The 26309-nt window shown below is 43.2% G+C and overlaps 1 pseudogene; it reads right to left on the bottom strand.

Annotated features, from left to right (window-relative positions):
- Positions 1 to 699: 699 nt before the first annotated feature.
- Positions 700 to 26309, bottom strand: part of LOC115151082 (mitogen-activated protein kinase kinase kinase 12-like) — a 61994-nt pseudogene continuing 36384 nt past the window's right edge.

A 26309-nucleotide genomic window follows, 5' to 3' on the forward strand; every position in this document is an offset into this window, starting at 1 on the left:
TATACATGTCAGAGAGGTATGTATGTTCTACATAATCTATTTCTATCTGAAATATCCACAATGTTGTGCCCTGCTGAATGCACCTGAGTTCTGTCTGGTACAATTCAATAGCGCCCTCTAGTGGAAAACATTAGTCAGCACCATTAGATGATACAGTCTCACATTTCAACTCTTACAAATGTTTGTTAATTGAATAGTGTCTCAAGAGGTCCAAATATTTACATACAGTTGATGTTACATTAAATAAAATACAGATTGTATAAAAACATTTAGACAACAAAATCCCTGATGGAAAAACATTTATAAATACATGTGGAAATGTAAAGAACAATGTAAACATTGATTTTTTTCTCTAATACCCAATAAATAAATAAATAAACGACACTCAGTGCACAATCCTTGTGAGGAAACAAAAGATTTTGGACATGAAATAATCAGTACCAATCAAGTAAACAAAGTGCAGATGCCTCTCTGACAATGTTGACATATAATCTGAATGGGAGACTTTACATAGAATAGATAATAAAAGTATGACCATTTTTGGACAAAATATAGAAGTAAGAAACAACGGATAGTGAAAGAACGGATAGTGAAAGAATCACTATAACATGTAGAAGTTACATCTGTAGTATGGTGTTGCAGAGGTCCCTGTAGGTGAGGTGAGTTGGCTTGTTTAAGTGTTTTTGCAAGGCTGGGACTGGGAAATGAGAGAAGGGAGGTTGAGGTGAGGGTGGGGGGGGGGGGTTGGTTGGCTGTACATAGGCCTGTCCAGGAGGCTGGGGCTGAGGTCTGGGGGAGAGTGGGCCTGGAGCTCAGTCTGAGGCTGTGGCCTGGCCTCCTCACCAGTTGGTGCTGGGGGGCCTATGGGGCTGGGGCTCTGTGCAGCCTGAGTAGTCCAGCTCAGCACTGTCACACTCAGAGTCATCATACAGGCCCTGGGGTGAGGTGGAGAGGCAGAGTTAGAGGATGGCAATGGGCATTACTGCATTGTGACTGGTTATTAATACAGTTTTTCCTAGCCATTGATTAAATACATTTTTCCCTCATCAATCTACACACAATACCCCATAATGACAAAGCGATTACAGGCTTTTTAAATTTTTTTAGCAAATTATACTTTTTTACATAAGTATTCAGACCCTTTGCTATGAGACTCAAAATTGAGCTCAGGCGCATCCTGTTTCCATTGATCATCCTTGAGATGTTTCTACAACTTGATTGGAGTCAACCTGTGGTAAATTGCAAGTCAGAGCAAAAATCAAGCCATGAGGTCGAAGGAATTGTCCGTAGAGCTCAGAGACAGGATTGTGTCGAGTCACAGATTTGGGGAAGGGTACCAAGAAATTTCTGCAGCATTGAAGGTCCCCAAGAACACAGTAGCCTCCAAATGGAAGAAGTTTGGAACCACCAAGACTCTTCCTAGAGACCTCAGACTGGGATGAAGGTTCACCTTCCAAATGCAAAACGACCCTAAGCACACAGCCAAGACAACGCAAGAGTAGCTTTGGGACAAGTCTCTGAATGTCCTTGAGTAGCACAGCCAGAGCCCAGACTTGAACCCGATTGAACATCTCTGGAGAGTAGAGGTTGACCGATTAATCGGAATGGGCAATTAATTAGGGCCGATTTCAAGTTTTCATAACAATCGTTAATCTGCATTTTTGGACACGATCATGGCCGATTTCATTGCACTCCACGAGGAGACTGCGTGGCAGGCTGACTACCTGTTATGCTAGTGCAGCAAGGAGCCAAGGTAAGGTGCTAGCTAGCTAGCATTAAAGTTATCTTATAAAAAACAATCTTAACATAATCACTAGTTAACTACACATGGTTGACGATATTACTAGTTTATCTAGCTTGTCCTGCGTTGCATATAATCGATGCGGTGCCTGTTAATTTATCATTGAATCACAGCCTACTTTGCCAAACGGGTGATTTAACAAGCGCATTCGTGAAAAAAGCACTGTCGTTGAACCAATGTGTACCTAACCATAAACATCAACGCCTTTCTTAACATTTTTTACCTTTCTGGGCTAGGGGGCAGTATTTTCACGGCCGGATAAAAAACGTACCCGATTTAAACTGGTTACTACTCTTGCCCAGAAATGAGAAGATTTCAAGCAGGAAGTGCCCTGTCTGCGATTTTGTAGTTCTGCTTTTGCTTGTCTATCGAAACTACAGTATCCGTGGGGTTTTGTTGCGCTTTCTAAGGCTTTCATTGGCTCTCTAAAGCCGCCAGAAAGTGAATTGGGGCGTCACCTGTCTCTGGGCAAAGTATAGGAGCACAGTTTGTTAGTGGACTGCCTGGTGACTCAGAGACTGGAGATGCACGGTCCCGAGACATCGGCATTTTTTCTTTCCTCTCTTTGAATAAATACAACATTGTCCGGTTGGAATATTATCGCTATTTTACGAGAAAAATAGCATAAAAATTGATTTTAAACAGCGTTTGACATGCTTCTAAGTATGGTAATGGAACATTTTTAAATCTTTTGTGTCGATATTACCCGCATTACCCTTTGGATAGTGACCTGAACGCACAAACAAAACGGAGATATTTGCACATAACTATGGATTATTTGGAACAAAAACAACATTTGTTGTGGAAGTAGCAGTCCTGGGAGTGCATTCTGACAAAGAACAGCAAAGGTAATCAAATTTTTCTAATAGTAATTCTGAGTTTAGTGAGCCTCGACGTTGGCGGGTGTCTGAATAGCTAGCCTTGATGGCCGAGCTATGTACTCAGAATATTACAAAATGTGCTTTCGCCGAAAAGCTATTTTAAAATCTGACACCGCGATTGCATAAAGGAGTTCTGTATCTATAATTATTCAAATATTTCTTATGTATTTTGTCAACGTTTATCATTTAGTAAATTCACCAGAAGTTTTCGGTAGGTATGCTAGTTCTGAACATCACATGCTAATGTAAAAAGCAGTTTTTTTATATAAATATGAACTTGATTGAACAAAACATGCATGTATTGTATAACATAATGTCCTAGGAGTGTCATCTGATGAAGATCATCAAAGGTTAGTGCTGCATTTAGCTGTGTTTTGGGTTTTTGTGACATACATGCTTGCTTGAAAAATGGCTGTGTGGTTATTTCTGGCTATGTACTCTCCTAACATAATCTAATGTTTTGCTTTCGCTGTAAAGCCTTTTTGAAATCGGACAATGTGGTTAGATTAACGAGAGTCTTATCTTTCAAATGGTGTAAAATAGTCGTATGTTTGAAATATTGAAATTATAGCAATTCTGAGGTTTTGAATTTCGCGCCACGCTCTACCACTGGCTGTTGAATAGAGAGGGACGCTCACGTCCCACCTAGCCCAGAGAAGTTGTTTAAACCTGCATATTTAGTTAATATTGCCTGCTAACATGAATTTGTTTTAACTAGGGAAATTGTGTCACTTCTCTTGCGTTCTGTGCAACAGAGTCAGGGTATTATCAGCAGTTTGGGCCGCCTGGCTCGTTGCGAACTGTGTGAAGACTATTTGTTCCTAACAAAGACAGCCAACTTCACCAAACAGGGGATGATTTAACAAAAGCGCATTTGCAAAAAAATCACAATCGTTGCACGAATGTACCTAACCATAAACATCAATGCCTTTCTTAAAATCAATACACAGAAGTATATTTTTTTAAACCTGCATATTTAGTAAAAATAAATCCAGGTTAGCAGGCAATATTAAACTAGGGAAATTGTGTCACTTCTCTTGCACGCAGAGTCAGGGTATATGCAACAGTTTGGGCCGCCTGGCTCGTTGCGAAATAATTTGCCAGAATTTTACATAATTATGACATAACATTGAAGGTTGTGCAATGTAACAGGAATATTTAGACTTAGGGATGCCACCCGTTACATAAAATACGGAACGGTTCAGTATTTCACTGAAAGAATCAACGTTTTGTTTTCGAAATGATAGTTTCCGGATTTGACCATATTAATGACCTAAGGCTCGTATTTCTGTGTGTTATTATGTTATAATTAAGTCTATGATTTGATATTTAATAGAGCAGTCTGACTGAGTGGTGGTAGGCACCAGCAGGCTCGTAAGCATTCATTCAAACAGCACTTTCGTGCGTTTGCCAGCAGCTCTTCACTGTGCTTCAAGCATTGAGCTGTTTGACTTCAAGCCTATCAACTCCCAAGATTAGGCTGGTGTAACCGATGTGAAATGGCTAGCTAGTTAGCGGGGTGCACACTAATAGCGTTTCAATCGGTGACGTCACTCGCTCTGAGACCTTGAAGTAGTTGTTCCCCCGCGGCTTTTGTGAAGCGATGGGCAACAATGCTTCGAGGGTGGCTGTTGTCGATGTGTTCCTGGTTCGAGCCCAGGTAGGGGCGAGGAGAGGGACGGAAGCTATACTGTTACACTGGCAATACCAAAGTGCCTATATGAACATCCAATAGTCAAAGAAAGGTATATGAAATACAAATGGTATAGAGAGAAATAGTCCTATAATTCCTATAATAACTACAACCTAAAACTTCTTACCTGGGAATATTGAAGACTCATGTTAAAAGGAACCACCAGCTTTCATATGTTCTCATGTTCTGAGCAAGGAACTTAAACGTTATCTTTTTTACATGGCACATATTGCACTTTTACTTTCTTCTCCAACACTTTGTTTTTGCATTATTTAAACCAAATTGAACATGTTTCATTATTTATTTAAGGCTAAATTGATTTTAGTTATGTATTATATTAAGTTAAAATAAAAGTGTTCATTCAGTGTTGTTGTCCGATTAATCGGTATCGGCTTTTTTTGGTCCTCCAATAATCGGTATCGGTATAGCTAGCTGGTTGCTTGCTAGCTAGTTATCTCCCATGCCAATTTCTAATATCTGACATACTCGTAAATATGAAGTTATTTCATAATGAAAGTTAACTGGCTAGCAAATCATGGTTTGTGACATAAGCTATCCCCAGTTAGATCATGTGTTTTCACTTATTGCATCTGCATCTGTTCGTGAGCTGGCTGCTCATTCTAAATAGTATAATCTAATCTGTTCAAAACAGTGGCAGCATGTGACATGCAAAAGTGAAATAAGTGTATTTATGCTGTTGTTCAAATGCACAGATCACTTTGAATATCTTTTCAAAGAAACTACCGGTAGTTTGAAAACTTGGCATATTTCTGTCATGCTGCTTTGTTGACAACTTCAACCACGACCACCCCCCACGCCCATACACCCAGCCAATCAGCGGCCGCCACTGGTCCCTACACAAGAGCAAAATCCAAATGTAGACCTATATTCTGTTATAGGGATGGCAGCCTTAATGATCAGAGCATGCATTATAATCAGGATTTCGGCTCTCATCATTTCTCGTCGATTATTGCTAAACATAACAGTTCTCATGGTAACCTTACCATAGTTCTAGTTGTCACGGTAACCCTTTGTCATAGTTCTAGTTGTTACGGTACCCCACCTCATAGTTCTACGGTTCCCAGAGTAACTCTGTCCCTGCCTACCTCATAGTTTTGCTCTGTGTTGAGCTGGGTCTTGACCTGGCGGATGGTGGCCTCCTCTGATAGGCCTTCGGCTGGGTCAAGGGTAGGGTCGGCAGAGATCTCCGACCCCTGGGACAGAAGGTCGTCGCTCTTGTCGTCCAGCCGCTCATCCGTGTTGGTGCTGACCACGTCGGGCGTGCCACTGTGGGAGTGGTCGCTGGTGTTGCCCTCCTCTCCGTCCGACATGGACACTGCTGACAGGTTCTCAGAGCTGAAGGTGGACAGGGACTGGCACTTGTTGATGCTCACTGGCCGACTGCATGGGGAAGAGAGGAAATAGATGAAATGATGGGGCTCTCAATAACTCAGACACAAGCTCTTTTTATCACACCAAGAGGTTCTTCCTGCTGGACTATATACTATAGAATCTTGACTATATACACTATACTGTATAAAATGTATATTCTCACCGTCTCCGCGGTAACTCCACCTCACTGTCCACCTCCCCTTCCTCTTCCTCTGAGGACACACCACATCTCTGGAGGAGACATGGAAGAGATATGATGAGACTTAGAAAGGGATCAGCTTCATCTTACAACTATTTTTCTCCATTGATTTGGCACATTGTCGGAATGTTTTTAGGAAAAGAACCAGCAGACAATGCACTACAGACAAACATATTTTTTTTCTGGCCCAGCATCTTTATTTTTTACAACTGTGGCAGATCTACCTGTTTGCGTGTGACTTGTTTCCGGTAGAGCAGTGCTGCAGCTGTGAGGTAGCACCTGGGTGACCTTATGATTCCTGTCTCCTCCTTCTCATCCTGGGGTATTCTCCCTGGGCCTCCCAGTACCGACCCCCTCCCTGCTGTCGCCCCCCTCCCACAGGGCGAATCTGGGCTACTGGAGAACGGGATGGAGGCTGCGTCCTCGCTGGGGGTGTCACTACGCATTGGGGTCTCTGTCTGATCGTCTGTCCCTCCTCCATCTCGACCTCCTCCTCCACCTGCAAGTCATTCATACCAACCAGCATCAGTTTCCTTATTTCCTAAACACAGAAGGACTATACACTGTAGATGTTGTTATGGTGTATTTATTAACGAATGTCTGTCTGATCATGTCTTGTGATTTATGTCCTGTGACTGAAGTGATGTAGCGATATATTATGTATGCATCCCAAATTAGCACCCTATTCCCTTTATCGTGCACCACCATAGGTCTCTAGTCAAAAGTAGTGCACTACGTAGGGAATAGGTTGCAATTTGGGACGCAACCTATATGTACGCCATGTATCCCTGTATATTACCAGCAAATTTCCCTATGGGACATTATTATTACATTTACATTTTACTCATTTAGCAGACGCTCTTATCCAGAGCGACTTACAGTAGTGAATGCATACATTTTCATACATTTCATTTCATGCATTTTTTGTTGTTGTATTATAACTATTCATCACCTCCTCCCAGGCCAGCAGAGGCGCTCTGGCTGCCCCCTCTCTCCAGGCGGGGCTTCTCCTGTCCCTTGCGGCGGCCCTCTGCCTCCAGATCGGTGGAGATAAGGTCTGGGCTGGACGAGGACATCTTCTTCAGCAGCAGGTCATGTTGGAGACCTCTCAGGGCTGCGCTGGGGTCCAGGTGCTGCTTGCTGCTGGGAGGGATACATCTTTATTGTGGGCCCTGAAGGCCAATTTGAGGATAGTTTTCAATGTACACTGAGTGTACAAAATATGAACTTTCCATGACAGACTGACCAGGTGAATCCAGGTGAAAGCTAAGATCCCTTATTGATGTCACTTGTTAAATCCACTTCAATCAGTGTAGATGAAGGGAATGAGACCGGTTAAATAAGGATTTGAGACAATTGAGACATGGATTGTGTATGTGTGCCATTCAGAGGGTGAATGGACAAGACAAAAGATGCCTTTGAGCGGGTATGGTAGTAGGTGCCAGCACCACCAGTTTGTGTTAAGAACTGCAACGCTACTGGGTTTTTCACGCTCAACTGTTTCCTGTGTGTTTCAAGAATGGTCCACCACTCAAATGACATCCAGCCAACTAGACACAACTGTGGGAAGCTTTGGAATCAACATGGGCCAACATTCCTGTGGAACTCTATCGACACCTTGTAAAGTCCATGCCACAACAAATTGTGGCTGTTCTGAGGGAAAAAGGGGGTTGGGGGGGTGGGGTGCAACTCAATATTAGGAAGGTGTTCTTAATGTTTTGTACACTCAGTGTAAATACCTGGGTGTGGAGGTTGTGTTGGTGGTAGTCAGTGACATAGTATTAGCCAAGCCCAGGTTAGAGGACAGGGCTGCCTTCAGCCCAGCCAGGTCTCCACTGCTGCCCTTCCCTGCCTTCCTGTAGCGGGGCTTGGCCCGACGCGACCTCCCCGGGGACGTGGAGCCCTTCTGGGGGCAAGAGGGAATGGTCACCTGGGTCATGGAGGAGTCCAGTTTGGGGAGGATCACCTCTGACTTCAGCAGGTCTGGCCTACTGGAACACACAGTGAGTAAAGTCTACAGTTTCAGTACACTGAATAAATAAAGTAATAGTCAAGTCAAGAGAAATAGATGCAGCTACAGCCTTTCTCCTTGTATCCAAATAAACAATATACAGTGAGGGCTCAAACTATACATGCTTACAACCAGTAATAATACATAATAACTGTATGCCCGGTAAGTGTTACATGCTATTTAATCCAAAACACTTGTATACAGACAGGGATTGAATGTATGGGATTAGTGAGTGTGAATGGTTCAATGGTTTCCCCCTCAGTCTCACCTCTTGGTGTGAGAGGCCAGTTTCTGAGGTATGTTGCGTTTCTTGATGAGTTTCTCCATGGAGTTAGATGAACGTTCTTGTCTGGAGCTGTGGTGTTTGACACATACTGGGTACTTCTTATCCAGGGACTGCTCCCTCCTGGGAAGCACACACACACACAACATCATTCATTAATTCATTACTTGGCCACAATAAACATATCACAAACGTCTGTATTATGTATTACATTATGTCTGCTATTCCCTCTCCCTGCATGTGTCTTTGACAGATGAGCATGAATATTGTATACACAGGTCGATATTGATTGTAAGGTGTGCAACAATAAATATGATTATTACTTGAGTAGCTCTTTCTCCTTGAGTTCCAGCTGTAGCATGACAGCATTGAGCTCCATGTAGAGGTTGTTGGCTCTGTCCAGTTTCCTCTCGTAGTGCTCACGGATGTCCAGGGCATGCCTGAGATGGAGAGAGAGAGAATGGAACGGGACGGACAGGGTTAAAACACGCAGTACAGCTAGCCATTCATTTGATGTATGCAAAGGCGCAATGAACACAATTGGGAGCAACATCATCAACATCATTGGACAGCAATAAACAACACACACAGTAAAGCTTTTGCTGTATGTTGATATGTACAGGTGAAGTCGGAAGTTTACATACACCTTAGCCAAATACATTTAAACTCCGTTTCACAATTCCTGACATTTAATCCTAGTAAAAATTCCCTGACTTAAGTCAGTTAGGATCACCACTTTATTTTAAGAATGTGAAATGTCAGAATAATACTAGAGAGAATTATTTCTTTCAGCTTTTATTTCTTTCATCACAATCCCACTGGGTCAGAAGTTTACATACACTCAATTAGTATTTGGTAGCATTGCCCTTAAATTGTTTAACTTGGGTCAAACGTTTCGGGTAGCCTTCCACAAGCTTCCCACAATAAGTTGGGTGAATTTTGGGCCATTCCTCCTGACAGAGCTGGTGTATCTGAGTCATGTTCATAGGGCCCCTTGATCGCACACACTTTTTCAGTTCTGCCCACACATTTTCTATAGGATTGAGGTCAGGGCTTTGTGATGGCCACTCCAATACCTTGACTTTGTTGTTCTTAAGCCATTTTGACACAACTTTGGAAGTATGCTTGGGGTCATTGTCCATTTGGAAGATCCATTTGCAATCAAGCTTTAACTTCCTGACTGATGTATTGTATGTACTTCCATACTTTACAGTTGAGATAAGGTTTTGATGTTGGTGTGTTGTCTTTTTTTCTCCCCACATAGTTTTGTGTGTTCCTTCCAAACAACTCAACTTTAGTTTCATCTGTCCACAGAATATTTTGCCAGTAGCGCTGTGAGACATCCAGGTGCTCTTTTGCGAACTTCAGACATGCAGCAATGTTTTTTTTGGACAGCAGCGGCTTGTTCTATGGTGACCTATTATTCTTGTTTAGTGTTTTACATATAGTAGACTTGTCAACAGAGATGTTAGCATGTTCCAGATATTTCTGTAAGTCTTAAGCTGACAATCTAGGATTCTTCTTAACCTCATTGAGCATTCAGCATTGTGCTCTTGCAGTCATCTTTGCAGGACGGCCACTCCTAGAGAGAGTAGCAACAGTGCTGAACTTTTTCCATTTATAGACAATTTGTTTTACCGTGGACTGATGAACATCAAGGCTTTTAGAGATACTTTTGTAACCCTTTCCAGCTTTGTGGAAGTCAACAATTCTTAATCTTAGGTCTTCTGAGATCTCTTTTGTTCGAGGCATGGTTCATATCGAGCAATGCTTCCTGTGAATAGCAAACTCAAATTTTGTGAGTGTTTTTGATAGGGCAGGGCAGCTCTAACCAACATCTCCAATCTCGTCTCAATGATTGGACTCCAGGTTAGCTGACTCCTGACTCCAATTAGCTTTTGGAGAAGTCATTAGCCCTAGGCTAGGGTTCACATACTTTTTCCAACCTACACTGTGAATGTTTAAATTATGTATTCAATATAGACAAGAAAAATACAATAATTTGTGTGTTATTAGTTTAAGCACACTGTGTTTTCCTATTGTTGTGACTTGGATGAAGCTCAAATCAAATTTCATGACCAATTTATGCAGAAATCCAGGTAATTCCAAAGGGTTCACATACTTTTTAAAATATTTTCTTACCCCTTTTTCTCCCCAATTGGTAGTTTATACAGTCTTGTCTCATCGCTGCAACTCCTGTACGGACTCGGGAGAGGCGAAGGTCGAGAGCCATGCGTCCTCCGAAACACAACCCAACTTAGCTGCACTGCTTCTTGACACAACGCAAATCCAACCCGGAAGCCAGCTGCACCAATGTGTCGGAGGAAACACCGTACACCTGGCAACCTGGTCAGTGTGCACTGCGCCCGGCCCGCCACAGGAGTCGCTAGTGCACGATGAGACAAGGATATATCCCTGCCGGCCAAACCCTCCCCAACCCAGACGACGCTGGGCCAATTGTGCAATGCCCCATGGACCTCCCGGTCACGGCCGGCTGCGACAGAGCCTGGGCTCGAACCCAGAATCTCTGGTGCCACAGCTAGCACTGCGATGCAGTGCCTTAGACCACTGCGCCACCCGGGATGTCCACATACTTTTTCTTGCCACTGTATGTATGTATGTAGCTATGTATGCATGTAGCTATGTATGTATGTATCTTTTGTAGCATTATTTCTGTATGTTCATTCCCTCACTCACTCACTCACTCACTCACTCACTCACTCACTCACATATTCATTTATCCGTCCATAATACTCTCCCTGTACCTGAGCTCCTCTTTGCGTCGTATGATCATCTCCTCATCCAATCTGTGTATACATGTCCCCTCAGACTTGATCTTTTCAAAGTGCTGCTTCACCTCCACTCGCCACTCCGCCTGCACCACAGACACAGCAACAGATCATGTGTTAGTTAAAACTCAGCAACACAGACCATAGTGTCTCAGTCATAACAGTCAGACAGACAGCAGCATAGACATACCATGTGTCAATCAAAACAACGGTCAAAACGAATCCATGTCACAGAGCATCTCAATCGTGCTCAGTAAACACAGTGAAAACATTCTGAAAGGACACCGTGGACATTTTCCTGACTGGGTATCATTCTGACCTGTCCCTCTAGCTGCTGTCTGTTTGTCTTGTCTTTTACAAGGGCAGAAAGGTTTTAAAGAGAGAGAAATAGAGAGAGTAAGTGTGTGTGTGTATGCTCGCGTGCATGTCAGTCTATCACGGTCCATCTGTGTGTGTGTGTGGCTCTTATTATTAAGCTAATCAGCCATCCCTCATTCCTCTATGTCCCTCCCTTCTCTCTGCCTCTCCTCCCTGCATTTCCTCCCCTCTTGCCTGCTTCTCCTCCCATCCTCTCTGCTTCTGTCCCCTCCCTCCCAGACTCTCCTCCTCTCCCCTCCTTCCTGCCTCTCCTCTCCCCTACTCCCCACCTCTCCTCCCCTACTCCTTGCTTTTCCTCCCATCCTCTCCTCCCTACCTCTCCCCCTCCCCCTCTTCTCACTGCCTTTCCTCCTCTCTCCTCCTCCCTGCCTCTTCTCCCCTGCCCCTCCTCTCCACCTCTCCTACCTGCCTCCCTGCCTCTCGTCCCATTAAAACAATCAGGAATTAGCTATGGCATAAGGATTCAGACGCATTGATCTCCTCGTCTTTGACAAAAATAAGAGATAACATGACTAGCTAGAAAGCTAGCTAACTGTCAGTGCCCTCCATATAGATCCTATTAAATTACAAGAAGGGCTATGTCATAAACCCTCAAAGTAACAGAGTGGGGTGAAAATGGTAGCCATATTGGTAAGGGAAAATTCAAACCAGTCTAATTGGAATTAATGTCAGTAGAGGCATAATCCTGATTTTACTTATGCAGGAAAATGTAAGTAAGGCATGTGATATCAGAAATTGTGTAATATAATTATTGTCAAGCTAAGATATTGTCATATAATTATAAACACAGTTTCTACGGGTTTTATACACATTTTCTGTATAAATAGCCCCTAAAATGTAGGATGATAAATGTCAAAAACGTGTTTTATTGGAAAGCTGTGAGTGCTATTATATGATACAATATCAATACTTGTTGCATTAACAACTTGTGTCAGCCATTGTATGGCTGTGAATTGACTGCATTGTTTGAATGGAATGTTGGCATAGTGGCAGTTAATTTGAAAAATCTATGGAATAATTCCTGTCTGGCTAGCTAGCTAACAAACATACAGTGCAGATATATTCTTCAAATTCATTATTTTACCCAATATCTTATCACAGCACTGGCTAACCGTGGTTGACCAACTCCCTGACCAAAATGGCCGCATCATAAGAAGGTTCATGCCCATTCTACATAGTATTCAATGTCCTAATTCTATGGTGCACTGCCTATCAGCTAGCTGTCAGTGTCAGTGCCCTCCCCTCCCTATTTGTTGTTGTTTCTCTCCACTCCAAGTGAAATTCACAACAACAATATGTGCCCACCCCCAATTCAGGTATATCTATTAGTAGCCCCTGTCATCATTTGGTGGTAGAACTAAACTAAGCATTTCTGCTGTTAGACAGGATTTATATCGATAAAGGGGTGACATTACCCTCTGGTTTAAGGTTTATGACATAAGCCACTCTAGTTTAATAGTGCATCTCTGTGGTTCCCAAACTGTGGGTTGGTGACTTTTTCCATATTTTGTTATGTTACAGCCTTATTCTAACACAATAGATGTTTCCCCCCTCATCAATCTACACACAATACTTCATGACAAAGCAAAAACAGGTTTTTATACATTTTTGCAAATGGATTACAAATACAAAACTGAAATATCACATTTACATAAGTATTGAGACCCTTTACTCAGTACTTTGTTTAAGCAGCTTTGGCAGCGAGTACAGCCTAGCAAGCTAGCCAACGTTAGCCAACAGCTTGACTGCTGTTGTTAGGTCAGAACGCTCGGATCCACCCTACTCCTCGGGTTTTTAGAAATGTTAGCAAATGTATTAAAAATAAAAAGCATAAATACCCTATTTACATAAGTATTCAGACCCTTTGCTATGAGAATAATTGAGATCAGGTGCATCCTGTTTCCATTGACCATCCTTGATGTTTCTGCAGCTTGATTGGAGTCCACCTGTGGTAAATTCAATTGATTGGACAAGATATGGAAAGGCACACACCTGTCTATATAAGTTCTAACAGTTAATAGTGAATGTCAGAGCAAAAACCAAGACATGAGGTCAAAGGAATTGTCCGTAGAGCTCCGAGACAGGATTGCATTGAGGCAGAGATCTGGGGAAGGGTAGTGAAAAATGACTGCAGCATTGAAGGACCCCAAGAACACAGTGACCTCCATCATTCTTAAATGGAAGAAGTTTGTAATGACCAAGATTCTTCCTAGAGCTGGCCGCCAGGCCAAACTGAGCAATCGGGGGAGAAGGGCCTTGGTCAGGGAGGTAACCAATAACCCGATGGTCACTCTGACAGAGCTCTAGAGTTCCTCTGTGGAGATGGGATAATCTTCCAGAAGGACAACCATCTCTGCAGCGCTCCACCAATCAGGCCTTTAGGGTAGAGTGGCTAGACAGAAGCAACTCCTCAGTAAAGGCACATGACAGCCCACTTAGAGTTTGCCAAAAGGCACCTAAAGACTCTCAGACCATGAGAAACAAGATTCTCTGATCTGATGAAACCAAGATTGAACTCTTTGGCCTGAATGCCAAGCGTCACGTCTGGAGAAAACATGGCACCATCTCTACGGTGAAGCATGGTGGTGGCAGCATCATGCTGTGGGGATTTCTTTCAGTGGCAGGGATTGGGAGACTAGTCAGGATCAAGGGAAAGATGAAAGGAGCAAAGTACAGAGAGATTCTTGATGATAACCTGTTACAGAGTGCTTAGGACCTGAGACCTGAGACACCTTCCAACAGGACAACGACCCTAAGCACACAACCAAGACAGCGCAGTAGTGGCTTCGGGACAAGTCTCTGAATGTCTTTCAGTGGCCATGCCAGAGCCCGGACTTGAACCCGATCGAACATCTTTGGAGAGACCTGAAAATAGGTGTGCAGCGAAGCTCCCCATCCAACCTGACAGAGCTTAAGAGGATCTGCAGAGAAGAATGGGAGAAACTTCCCAAATACAGGTCTGCCAAGCTTGTAGCGGCATACCCAAGAAGACTTGAGGCCGTAATCGCTGCCAAAAGTACTTCAACAAAGTACAGAGATATTTTAGTTTTTAATTTTTTCTAAATGTGCCAGAATTTCTAAAAAACGTTTTTTGCTTTGTCTTTATGGGGTATTGTGGGTAGATTGATGAGGATTTTTTTAATATACATTTTAGAATAAAGCTGTAACGTAACAAAATGTCGAAAAAGTTGAGGGGTCTGAATACTTTCCGAATGCACTGTATACACACACATTTTCGGAATGGAATGTAAACTTAAACGACTAACACCAAATAGAACGTTTTTGCCCACTGAAGTCGGTTACGACGCCGAACTGCAGTCAGGTCAAGACCCTGGTGAGGACGACAAGCACGCAGATGAGCTTCCATGAGACGGTTTCTAACAGTTTGTACAGAAATTCTTCAGTTGTGCAAACCCATAGTTTCATCAGCTGTCCGGTAGCTGGTCTCAGAAGATCCCACAGGTGAAGGACCTGGATGTGGAGGTCCTGAGCTGGCGTGGTTACACGTGGTCTGCGGTTGTGAGTCCGGTTGCACTTCCTGCCAAAATGTCTAAAATGACGTTGCTTATATCTGGTGGACATTCCTGCCGTCAGCATGCCAATTGCCCACTCACTCAGACTTGTGACACTTCTGTGGCATTGTGTTGTGTGGCAAAACGTCATATTTTAGAGTGGCCTATTTTGTCCCCAGCACAGAATTTGAGAGGAATAAGCTTTTTGTGCTTATGGAACAATTTTGGGATATTTTATTTCAACTCATGAAACATGGGACCAACCCTTTACATGTTGCGTTTATATTTTTGTTCAGTATATTTTTCTTGTGACAGAAGCAAGAAGTATTAGCTGGTAGATTTTAGCTTTTGACACCATGTAGATGTGCATAAAGACAAAAACACGTAACTTTACTTGCCGAAGTCTGGTGTATTCACATACAGCTAGCATACAGCCAAATATGCTCCTTGTTCTATCTGTGATACAGTGGTACCAAAACAGCACAGTATGAAGATAGGCAGAAACTGCTTCTCCAATAGAAATCCCTGATCACGCTTGTAGGCATTGTCAGGCAATGTTGGCTATATAAGCTACAACACAGAAACATGCCTCCGGGTCTAACATTCATCTCGCACCGAACTGCGAATGTGCAGACCATCAAATCAAAGGCACTCCTTTGATATAAAGGAGCTTTTGTCACTGTCACAAGGTTGGAGTAATAACATGTTCAACTATTTTAGACATTGGCTCAACTCTAGGTTGTACCTTTAGATTTCAAGAAAATTAACAACCAAGGAAGAATTTTTCACTTCTCTCATTGACTTCTCAAACTCAAAACCCCGGCCTTGTCTGCTTGGTCTGTTTCGCAAGTGTAAGCACCTCTAACTTTAGAATCTCTGTGGCGGTACTGGTACATCCAGATACCTTCGAGTGACTGTGACCTACTCATGATGCTCTAGTGATGACCTAGGCAACAATAAACAAAAACACATTCCATATTTAGGCTAAGGCTAGTGTTCAAAAGATTAGCCATAACACTGGCTATGGCTGGTTCTGGAGATGGTTTGTCATAAGCATTTAGGGAAAACTTTGCCATCTAATGTTATCTCTAAATGGGTGTTCTTGTGTCCACTGCCAGTGAAAATCTGTGCTGCAGAGAGGTAGAGGAGGAAGCTTATGTTGCTGATTGCATTTCATTCTCAGTACATAGTCATCAATCATGCAAGGAAAAATGACTGAAAGACACAAAATGACATATAGTGGTTATGAGCCCTTTGTTGTTCACACAAGAAACCTATTTTAGCAATGGTTGTCCTGTAGCAGAAAGTGTATGCCATAGGATTAGGAATGAGTAATTTAATAGGATCTCTGTGGTGTATGTATGCACTGTACAGGTGATGGCAAAGTGCAAAAACGTGTTGGTGGCATGCTACTGACCACCCAGGTTTTGCCCTATACGCCTCAACCCATATGCCCTGCAGGCTGTATGCAATGCTTACAGGCAAGAACATGAGAACATGGATGCTGAAATAAGTGGGTAGGTAAATGCAAAGTATGCTATGTTAGAGCACAGGAAGGCTTCTAATTATAGGGAGATTGGACATCCCTATAATAACTGAAATATCAATTAACCCCCAGTCAATTGGGAAATCTAAGCCTGAGCAAAATAATAGTGGACTAGAACACACCTGTAGGCTTTCTGTAGATTGGAATAACTTTTATTCAATTTCAAAGTCTTCAATCAGATCAAGCATTAACTGGCGATAGCAGACACTCATATGTTTTGGCGGATGCTTTGTTGGTGTCAGAGGTGGAACTGCATTGGTCAAATCGGTGAGCAGCTGCTCTTGCGATCATTGTCACGAAGCCACACACGCCCTACTCCAGTCAGAAGTTCAGAATGAGAAAGTGTAGGCTATATAGAAATAATTTCGCTCAAATAGAAAAATCATTAAAGGAAATTAGGATCTCTTATCCTAATCGAGGTGTTGAGCACATTTTATATTCCAGTGTTCTAACTTGTACACAAGGCTGCATGGGATTCTGTTAATGCGACTCGGTGCAGCCAATGGCAATGTCCACTTTAGGTATAATGCCGGGAGCCACTTGAGGATTTGACAGCTCTAACGCAGTTCCACCCTGACACCGTCAAAACAACTCTCTGCAGATGTTGGCTAAAGCGGATCTGATTGAATCGAGCCCTTAGTTTGCAATTGTGATAACAGGTTCTGAAAGGTAGGCAAATCGTTGGCAGAAAGTTGTTGTGCATTAGTGTCGTGGGTACCTAAGAACAAATGTCCACTTGGTAATCCCAGCGTGTGCAGACCAGGTTCCCTGATCCCATGTACACTGGCTTAAAACTAACCCCATTAGAATGATTTAGTGAGTCAAATTGTGTAAACATCTTTACTTTATTTGAAGGATATAACTATTTTAAAAAACTGTATTTATTGCAATTACAATCACTGCCTCAGCCTCTGTCCATCTGGTCTCATGCAGCACAGCAGTCCTGTAAAACATATGACACAAAAGTAGAGTTAGTTCATTGAAGTTATTGTAGGTGGAATCCTAACTTGAGATCTATGTAATTTAACTTTTGTGCAAATCGTGATGTCAGTAGAAGATTTATGGCAGAAATGATGTGTTGATATGACTCAGCCCATTATGTTATGGCTCCAAATCCAACATCAACAAATCTTAGTGATAGGATTCCGTGACTTACCTTCACTATACTTGAATGAGTGTGTAGACAGCACTCTGGGCGCAGACATGAAATACAGAGGTATATTACAGTTGAATAGTAGCTCCAAATCAAACATCAACCTTACCTAGTGATAGAATTTGAAGACACACTACCGTTCAAAAGTTTTGGGTCCCCTAAAAATCTCCTTGTTTTTGAAAGAAAAGCAAATTTTTTGTCCATTAAAATAACATCAAATTGATCAGAAATACACTGTAGACATTGTTAAAGAAGCAATAAAACTGGCCTTCTTTAGACTAGTTGAGTATCTGGAGCATCAGCATTTGTGGGTTCGATTACAGGCTCAAAATGGCCAGAAACAAAGCCTTTCTTCTGAAACTCATCAGTCTATTCTTGTTCTGAGAAATGAAGGCTATTCCATGTGATAAATTGCCAAGAAACTGAAGATCTCGTACAACGCTGTGTATTACTCCCTTCACAGAACAGCGCAACCTGGCTATAACAAGAATAGAAAGAGGAGTGGGAGGCCCTGGTGCAAAACTGAGCAAGAGTACAAGTACATTAGAGTGTCTAGTTTGAGAAACAGACGCCTCACAAGTCCTCAACTGGCAGCTTCATTAAATAGTACCCACAAAACACCAGTCTCAACGTCAACAGTGAAGAGGCGACTCCGGGATGCTGGCCTTCTAAGCAGAGTTGCTAAGAAAAAGCCATATCTCAGACTGGCCAATAAAAATTAAAATTAAGATGGGCAAAAGAACACAGACACTGGACAGAGGAACTCTGCCTAGAAGGCCAGCATCCCGGAGTCGCTGGTGTTTTGCAGGTACTATTTAATGAAGCTGCCAGTTGAGGACTTGTGAGGCGTCTGTTTCTCAAACGTCGTTAGCTAGCTAGTTTATTGCATAAGCATTTCATGTAATGATGTAGCTAACTATTGTAGAAGGGGCACGTTTATAATTTGATCAGATAACTAGCTAGCTGAGAAGCTCTCTTTTACTTACAGTCTCGCCGTCCAGGTAGATGGTTGGAAAAGCATCTTCTTTGAGTCAAAGCCTCATTTGAAAGCCCAGCTCCACCAGCAAGTAATTAAAAAAGGACTCCCGGGTGATATGCACATTGCAGACTGACACATACAGTTTCTTACGACTCTTCAAAGCTGAGGAAAGTCATCTACTGGCAGTAAACATGAGGATGGAGACATCGGGAGGGCAACTCATACAAACTCCAGTCTTTGATGTTTCAACCAGCAACCCTGGACGCACTGTAGCCGCGGGGCATTGCACAAATGGACAGACAGACAGACAAACGTATAAAGCTACAAAAAGACAAAGAGATACAGAAGTGAGACAGATAAACTTGGACAAAGCTACAAACAGACAAATGGATTTAGACAAATAGACCGATTGATTTATAGATATACAGTGCAAAATAGCTGTTCAAAAAAGCAGCAATAGCAAGTGGACGTCAAAAGGATGTTTGGCTCAGTCGTGAAGAGGAATAACTTTGTGTTTCTAATTAATATTTTTTTAAATTCAGGCCATGATTGTGGGTGGTAACATTTAAATAAAATCCAGCCCTGAAACAAATGTAGGCAAAAAATTATTTGTACTTCATCTCATAGGAAAACACAACATTGACTTGGATTTGCAATAAGTGGGCAGTTCGGATTTGTCACTTCAAGCCAAATTTTTCATACGTTGACTAAAAGGGTGACTTATTGATTTAAATCGTGCAACATCATGGGTAAGCTCTGGCCATTGTCTTTCAGCTCTAAAAATTGGATTTCTACTCGCATTGGCGTTTTAAAGAATGAATAAGTTATTTCATAACTTGAATTACTTACCAATACAACTACATGAATCTAGAAAATAAGTTTTGTGGGTCAGAGTGCAGTATTTATTTAGTACAGTGCCTTCGGAAAGTATTCAGACCCATTGACTTTTTCCACATTTTGTTAGGTTGCAGCCTTATTCTAAAATTGATTAAATAGTTTGTATTTATCAATCTACACACAATAACCCATAACGACAAAGCAAAAACAGTCTTTTAGAAATGAAATGAAAAACTTAAATCACATTTACATTTACACTCAGTACTTCGTTGAAGTACCTTTGGCAGTGATTACAGCCTCGAGTCTTCTGAGTATGACACTCAAGCTTGGCACATTCCCATTATTCTCTGCAGATCCTCTCAAGCTCTGTCAGGTTGGACGGGGAGTGTTGCTGCACAGCTATTTTCTGGTCTCTCCAGAGATGTTCGATCGAGTTCAAGTCTGGGCTCTGGCTGGGCCCCTCAAGGACATTCAGAGACTTGTCCCGAAGCCACTCCTGCGTTGTTTTGGCTGTGTGCTTAGAGTCATTGTCCTGTTGGAAGGTGAAACTTCACCCCAGTCTGAGGTTCTGAGCACTCTGGAGCAGATTTTCATTAAGGATCTCTACACTTTGCTCCGTTCATCTTTGCCTCGATCCTGACTAGTCTCCCAGTCCCTGGCGCTGAAAAACATCCCCACAGCATGATGCTGCCACCACCATGATTCACCATAGGGATGGTGCCAGGTTTCCTCCAGACGAGACATTTGTCATTCAGCCCAAAAAGTTCAATCTTGGTTTGCTAGCAAGTCTTTCACACTGGCTTTAGCCAGGGCCTCCCGGGGCAAGTCCAGGGGGTTGCCTAGCAGCACTTGCTTCTAACAGCTATCACGACAGCTCAAATGGCTTTGAAAAACTACAATTTCAGCTAATAGGGAGAAGTATCTAACAAAATAATTAGCCAAATTCCCAATAACTAATCATAAACTATTTACATATAATAGAAATGTGGGTACATTTGTGGACAAAATTCGAAATTACTCAACTGTACAATGAAAGTTTAATTTTTAAATGGCCGTCCTGTAATGTTGCCGGCATGCCAATGTCCATTCTAGTGTTTAATTTACTTATGTACCTGATTTTTTAAGTACATCTCTTGTGGGGTTAGGGTTAGAGAGCAGTAATCTACTGTACTCTACTGGGCTCTACTTTACCTGAGATTTGAAGTATGTCTCCTGTGGGGTAGACAGCAGGTCAGCTGAAGCGATATCCAGATGTAGGAGGATCTGACGGAAAGAAGGTCTGTTCCTGGGCTTACAGCTCCTGGGAGCAGAAAAAACACAACATTAGAACATGTCTACTTCTACCTTTAAAGGGTAACTCTCAACTCCAATTTCAGCCTTTGTCCAACCCCTTCAAAAAAACAAAATGCATTCAGGTGAGAAGTTGTGGGTGGGGAGAATTGCTCATAAATACTAATTTTGGGGGTGGGTAAATGTAGTTACACCTGATCCCAACAATTTCTCACTAGCATACTTACCAGAAGTCCACTGGCATGCTCTGATAATAAAATTATGTGCATCGCAAGCAAATATAGCTCTGGATAGTTAGCTCACAGTGGTAATATGCCAAGTTCCGGACATTAATTGCCACTTGCCAGTTTGAATACCCCATGCAGTTAATTATTTTTTATTGTGGACTCACATTTATTGCGGTATTGTTTTGGGAAGAAAAGTGCTATCGTCACTGTGAAAATGAAGATTAGGGGCTCAATTCAATCCAACCCGCATTGCTATATTTTCGCAGTAGCTTTTTTTCCAATGGTCAAATTACTCCCAGATTGGTCTTGGGTACTATATAACAACCTATAACTACTACCACCCATCTCACAGGTATGCTTTCACTTTCAGAATTAGATGTGTGTGGGCATCGGAGGAATATTTTTAAATTAAATATTTAAAAAGCAGGTAGCTTGCGATCGACCTGTTGGAGACCACAGACGTAGAGGTGCCTCTACATCAGGATTTCAATGGTAGAGTTGAACCGCTGTGGGCAAAAAGAGCTAGATTGACAACTAAAAGACCAACAAAAAGTATGCGGACACCTGCTCGTCGAACATCTCATTCCAAAATCATGGGCATTAATATGGAGTTGGTCCCCCTTTGCTGCTATAATAGCCTCCACTCTTCTGGGAAGGATTTCCACTAGATGTTGCAACATTGCTGCAGGGACTTGTTTCCATTCAGCCACAAGAGCATTATTGAGGTCGGGCACTGATGTTGGGTGATTAGGCCTGGCTCGCAGTTGGCGTTCCAATTCATCCCAAAGGTCAGGGCTCCGTGCAGGCCAGTCAAGTTCTTCCACACCGATCTCGACAAACCATTTCTGTATGGACCTCGCTTTGTGCACAGTGGCATTGTCATGCTGAAACAGGAAAGGGCCTTACCAAAACTGTTGACAAAAAGTTGGAAGCTCAGAATCGTCTAGAATGTCATTGTATACTGTAGCGTTAAGATTTTCCATTACTGGAACTAAGGAGCCTAGCCCAAACCATGAAAAACAGCCCCAGACCATTATTTCTCCTCCACCAAACTTTACAGTTGGCACTTTGCATTGGGGAAGGTAGCGTTCTCCTGGAAACCACCAAACCCAGATTCGTCGGATTGCCAAATGGCGTGTTTCATCACTCCATAGAACACGTTTCCACTGCTCCAGAGTCCAATGGCTACGAGCTTTACACCACTCCAGCCAACTCTTGGCCTTGTGCATGGTGATCTTAGGCATGTGTGCGGCTGCTCTGCCATGTAAACCCATTTCATGAAGCTCCCGACGAACAGGTATTGTGCTGACGTTGCTTCCACAGGCAGTTTGGAACTCGGTAGTGAGTGTTGCAACCGAGGACAGTTGATTTTTACGTGCTACGTGTTTCAGCACTCGGCGGTCCGGTTCTGTGAGCTTGTGTGGCCTACCACTTCGAGGCTGAGCCGTTGCTGCTCCTAGACGTTTCCATTTCACAATAACAGCACTTATAGTTGACCGAGGCAGCTCTAGCTGGGCAGAAATTTGATGGACTTGTTGGAAAGGTGTCATCTGATGACGATGCCACGTTGAAAGTCACTGAGCTCTTCAGTAAGGGCCATTCTGCTGCTAGTGTTTGTCTATGGAAATTGCATGGCTGTGTGCTCGATTTTATACACCTGTCAGCAACAGGTGTGGCTGAAATAGCCGAATACACTAATTTCAAATGGTGTCCAACTACTTTTGGCCATGTAGTGTATATCACTTTTGCAACGAACTGTCAAAATGAAGACCAGAATTGATTTGTTTTACTATATATAAGCCTAAAACATTTTGTTTTCGAAGAAAAAAGGTTTTTCATGAAAGCTACTCTTGTAGCTCTTGGTTATCTCCTCCTCAGTTACTGCCATGTTTATGGCCTTGCCTCCACGCCTCCCTCCCTTCCCTTCATCCATCTCTCCATTTCTCTACCTCCAACCCCTTTCCCCCTCCCTTCCCACCTCTCTACCTCCATCTCACCAGCACTGTCGCAGCAGTATTTTGAATCCATCTGGGCAGCTCTCTGGGACGGGCAGGTTCAAGCTGTTGTTGCCCACTCCCCAGATGATGGCCGATGAATCCACGTCTTTATACGGCACCTCTCCTGTTAGCATCTCCCACAGTACCACACCAAACGACCTAGAGTGAAAGAGAGAGAGACATCCATGAGCTCCAACTAATCTTTAAGACTAACCTTTCCATATCATCCTGCATCCTACTGCTGGCCTGCCTCTAAAGCTAAGTAGGGTTGGTCCTGGTCAATCCCTGGATGGGAGACCAGATGCTGCTGGCACTCTTCCCTCTAGTCTAAGGAGATCCCAGGATAGTGAAGGGGATATTGCCCTGCCCAGGGTGCCATCTTTCAGATGAGATATTATAAGGGTGTCCTGTGGTAAAAAAAAATCCCATGATACTTATTGTAAGAGTAAGGTTCTAAACCTTGGTTTCCTAGCCAAATTCCCAATCTGGCCCCTTTCAATCATGGCTACCAAATCATCCCTCTGATTCTCAATTGGCATATATCACACCTCACTTCTCCACCATGACAGCTGATGTGTGGTGAGTGTCTTGAACAAAATGGTTTCCATGCATCCCCCTAAGTGGGTGTTACACATTGGTTGTGGAAGAGGTAAGTTTGCCCCCTTACTATGTAATGCACTTTTAGCACCTACTGAAGGAGGAAAGGCACTATATAAATGCAATAGATGATTATACAATAAAGACTGAAACCACTCTAGTACACAAGTTTTATAAGACAACAAATCACTACCCCGCTTGTGTTTGTTTTTGTGTTTCAGCCTCTTTTATGTAGCCACCATGCTTTTTCCAATGTTGTTTTCATCTCTGAACTAACACACAATGAACACAACACTGTGTACATGTTTGTTAAAGTAGTAAAGGGGTCAGTCAGACAGCCTGTGCTTATGTGTGTACTGTGCTCCCCTGGCCGCCGATGCATGTCACCACCGCTCATGAGGACTGTGAGCTCTCGTTCTCCATGGCCGACGTGAGTAGGAAATGTAAGCGTGTTAACCCTCGCAAGGCTGCCGGCCCAGACGGCATCCCAAGCCGTGTTCTCAGAGCATGTGCAGACCAGTTCAATCTCTCCTTATCCCAGTCTGCTGTCCCAATTGCTTCAAGATGTCCACCATTGTTCCTGTACCCAAGAAAGCGAAGGTTACTGAACTAAATGACTATCGCCCCGAAGCACTCACTTCTGTCATCATGAAGTGCTTTGAGAGGCTAGTTAAGGATCATATCCCCTCCACCTTACCCGGCACCCTAGACCCACTCTAATTTGCATACCGTCCCAACAGATCCATGGATGACGCATTCGCCATCACACTGCACACTGCTCAATCACATCTGGACAAGAGGAATACCTATGTAAGAATGCTGTTTATCAACTACAGCTCAGCCCTCAACACCATAGTGCCCTCCAAGATCATCACTAAGCTCGAGGCCCTAGGTCTGAACCCACCCTGTGTAACTGGGTCCTGGACTTCCTGACTGGCCGACCCCAGGTGGTGAAAGTAGGCAACAACACCTCCGCTACGCTGATCCTCACAAGGATGCATGCTGGGCCTCCTCCTACACTCCCTGTTCACCCATGACTGCGTGGCCAACTCAATCATCAGATGACACAACAGTGGTAGACCTGATTACCAACAACGATGAGACAGCCTACAGGTAGGAGGTGAGGGCCTTGGCAGAGTGGTGACAGGAAAATGTTTACAGTTTAAATCTGATCGCTTTGACTTTGTTCATCGATGGAATATAGCCTATGAAATTACCTTTTGTTTGGAAAATAAATGTTTGTTTTTACACTATTGGGGCTTTGGATTCCCTGTTCTGTGGTTGCTTTGGAAACGTGTCTGACTACGGCATCACATACAGTACCTGTGGCCTCAAAGGCAAGTTTGGAATTGGATTACGAATTGCCTTTATAAAGATCGTCAAGGACCTCAGCGACACGAGCCATGGCCTGTTCCCCCCACTACCATCTAGAAGGCGGAGACAGTAGAGGTGCATCAAAGCTGGGACAGAGAGACTGAAAAACAGCTTCTATCTCCAGGCCATCAGACTTTTAAATAGTCACCACTAGCTGGCCTCCACCCAGTACCCTGCCCTGAACTTAGTCACTGTTACTAGCCGGCTACCACCCGGTACTCTACCCTATACCTTAGAGACTGCAGCCCTGTGTACAGTCATGGCCAAAAGTTTTGAGAATGACACAAATATTAATTTTCACAAAGTTTGCTGCTTCAGTGTCTTTAGATATTTTGTCAGATGTTACTATGGAATACTGAAGTATAATTACAAGCATTTCATAAGTGTCAAAGGCTTTTATTGACAATTACATGAAGTTGATGCAAAGAGTCAATATTTGCAGTGTTGACCCTTCTTTTTCAAGACCTCTGCAATCCGCCCTGGCATGCTGTCAATTAACTTCTGGGCCACATCCTGACTGATGGCAGCCCATTCTTGCATAATCAATGCTTGGAGTTTGTCCGAATTTGTGGGTTTTTGTTTGTCCACCCACCTCTTGAGGATTGACCACAAGTTCTCAATGGGATTAAGGTCTGGGGAGTTTCCTGGCCATGGACCCAAAATATCGATGTTTTGTTCCCCAAGCCACTTAGTTATCACTTTTGCGTAATGGCAAGGTGCTCCATCTTGCTGGAAAAGGCATTGTTCGTCACCAAACTGTTCCTGGATGGTTGGGAGAAGTTGCTCTCGGAGGATGTGTTGGTACCATTCTTTATTCATGGCTGTGTTCTTGGGCAAAATTGTGAGTGAGCCCACGCCCTTGGCTGAGAAGCAACCCCACACATGAATGGTCTCAGGATGCTTTACTGTTGGCAGCGCTCACCTTGTCTTCTCCCGACAAGCTTTTTTCCGGATGCCCCAAACAATCGGAAAGGGGATTCATCAGAGAAAATGACTTTACCCCAGTCCTCAGCAGTCCAATCCATGTACCTTTTGCAGAATATCAGTCTGTCCCTGATGTTTTTCCTGGAGAGAAGTGGCTTCTTTGCGGCCCTTCTTGACACCAGGCCATCCTCCAAAAGTCTTTGCCTCACTGTGTGTGCAGATGCACTCACACCTGCCTGCTGCCATTCCTGAGCAAGCTCTGTACTGGTGGTGCCCCGATCCCGCAGCTGAATCAACTTTAGGAGATGGTCCTGGCGCTTGCTGGACTTTCTTGGGCACCCTGAAGCCTTCTTCACAACAATTGAACCGCTCTCCTTGAAGTTCTTGATGATCCAACAAATGGAGGAGGTCAAAGACCTGGCCGTGTGGTGCCCGGACAACAACCT

This window comes from Salmo trutta, chromosome 16, assembly GCF_901001165.1.
Source record: "Salmo trutta chromosome 16, fSalTru1.1, whole genome shotgun sequence".
In the NCBI taxonomy this organism is placed as follows: Eukaryota; Metazoa; Chordata; class Actinopteri; order Salmoniformes; family Salmonidae; genus Salmo; species Salmo trutta.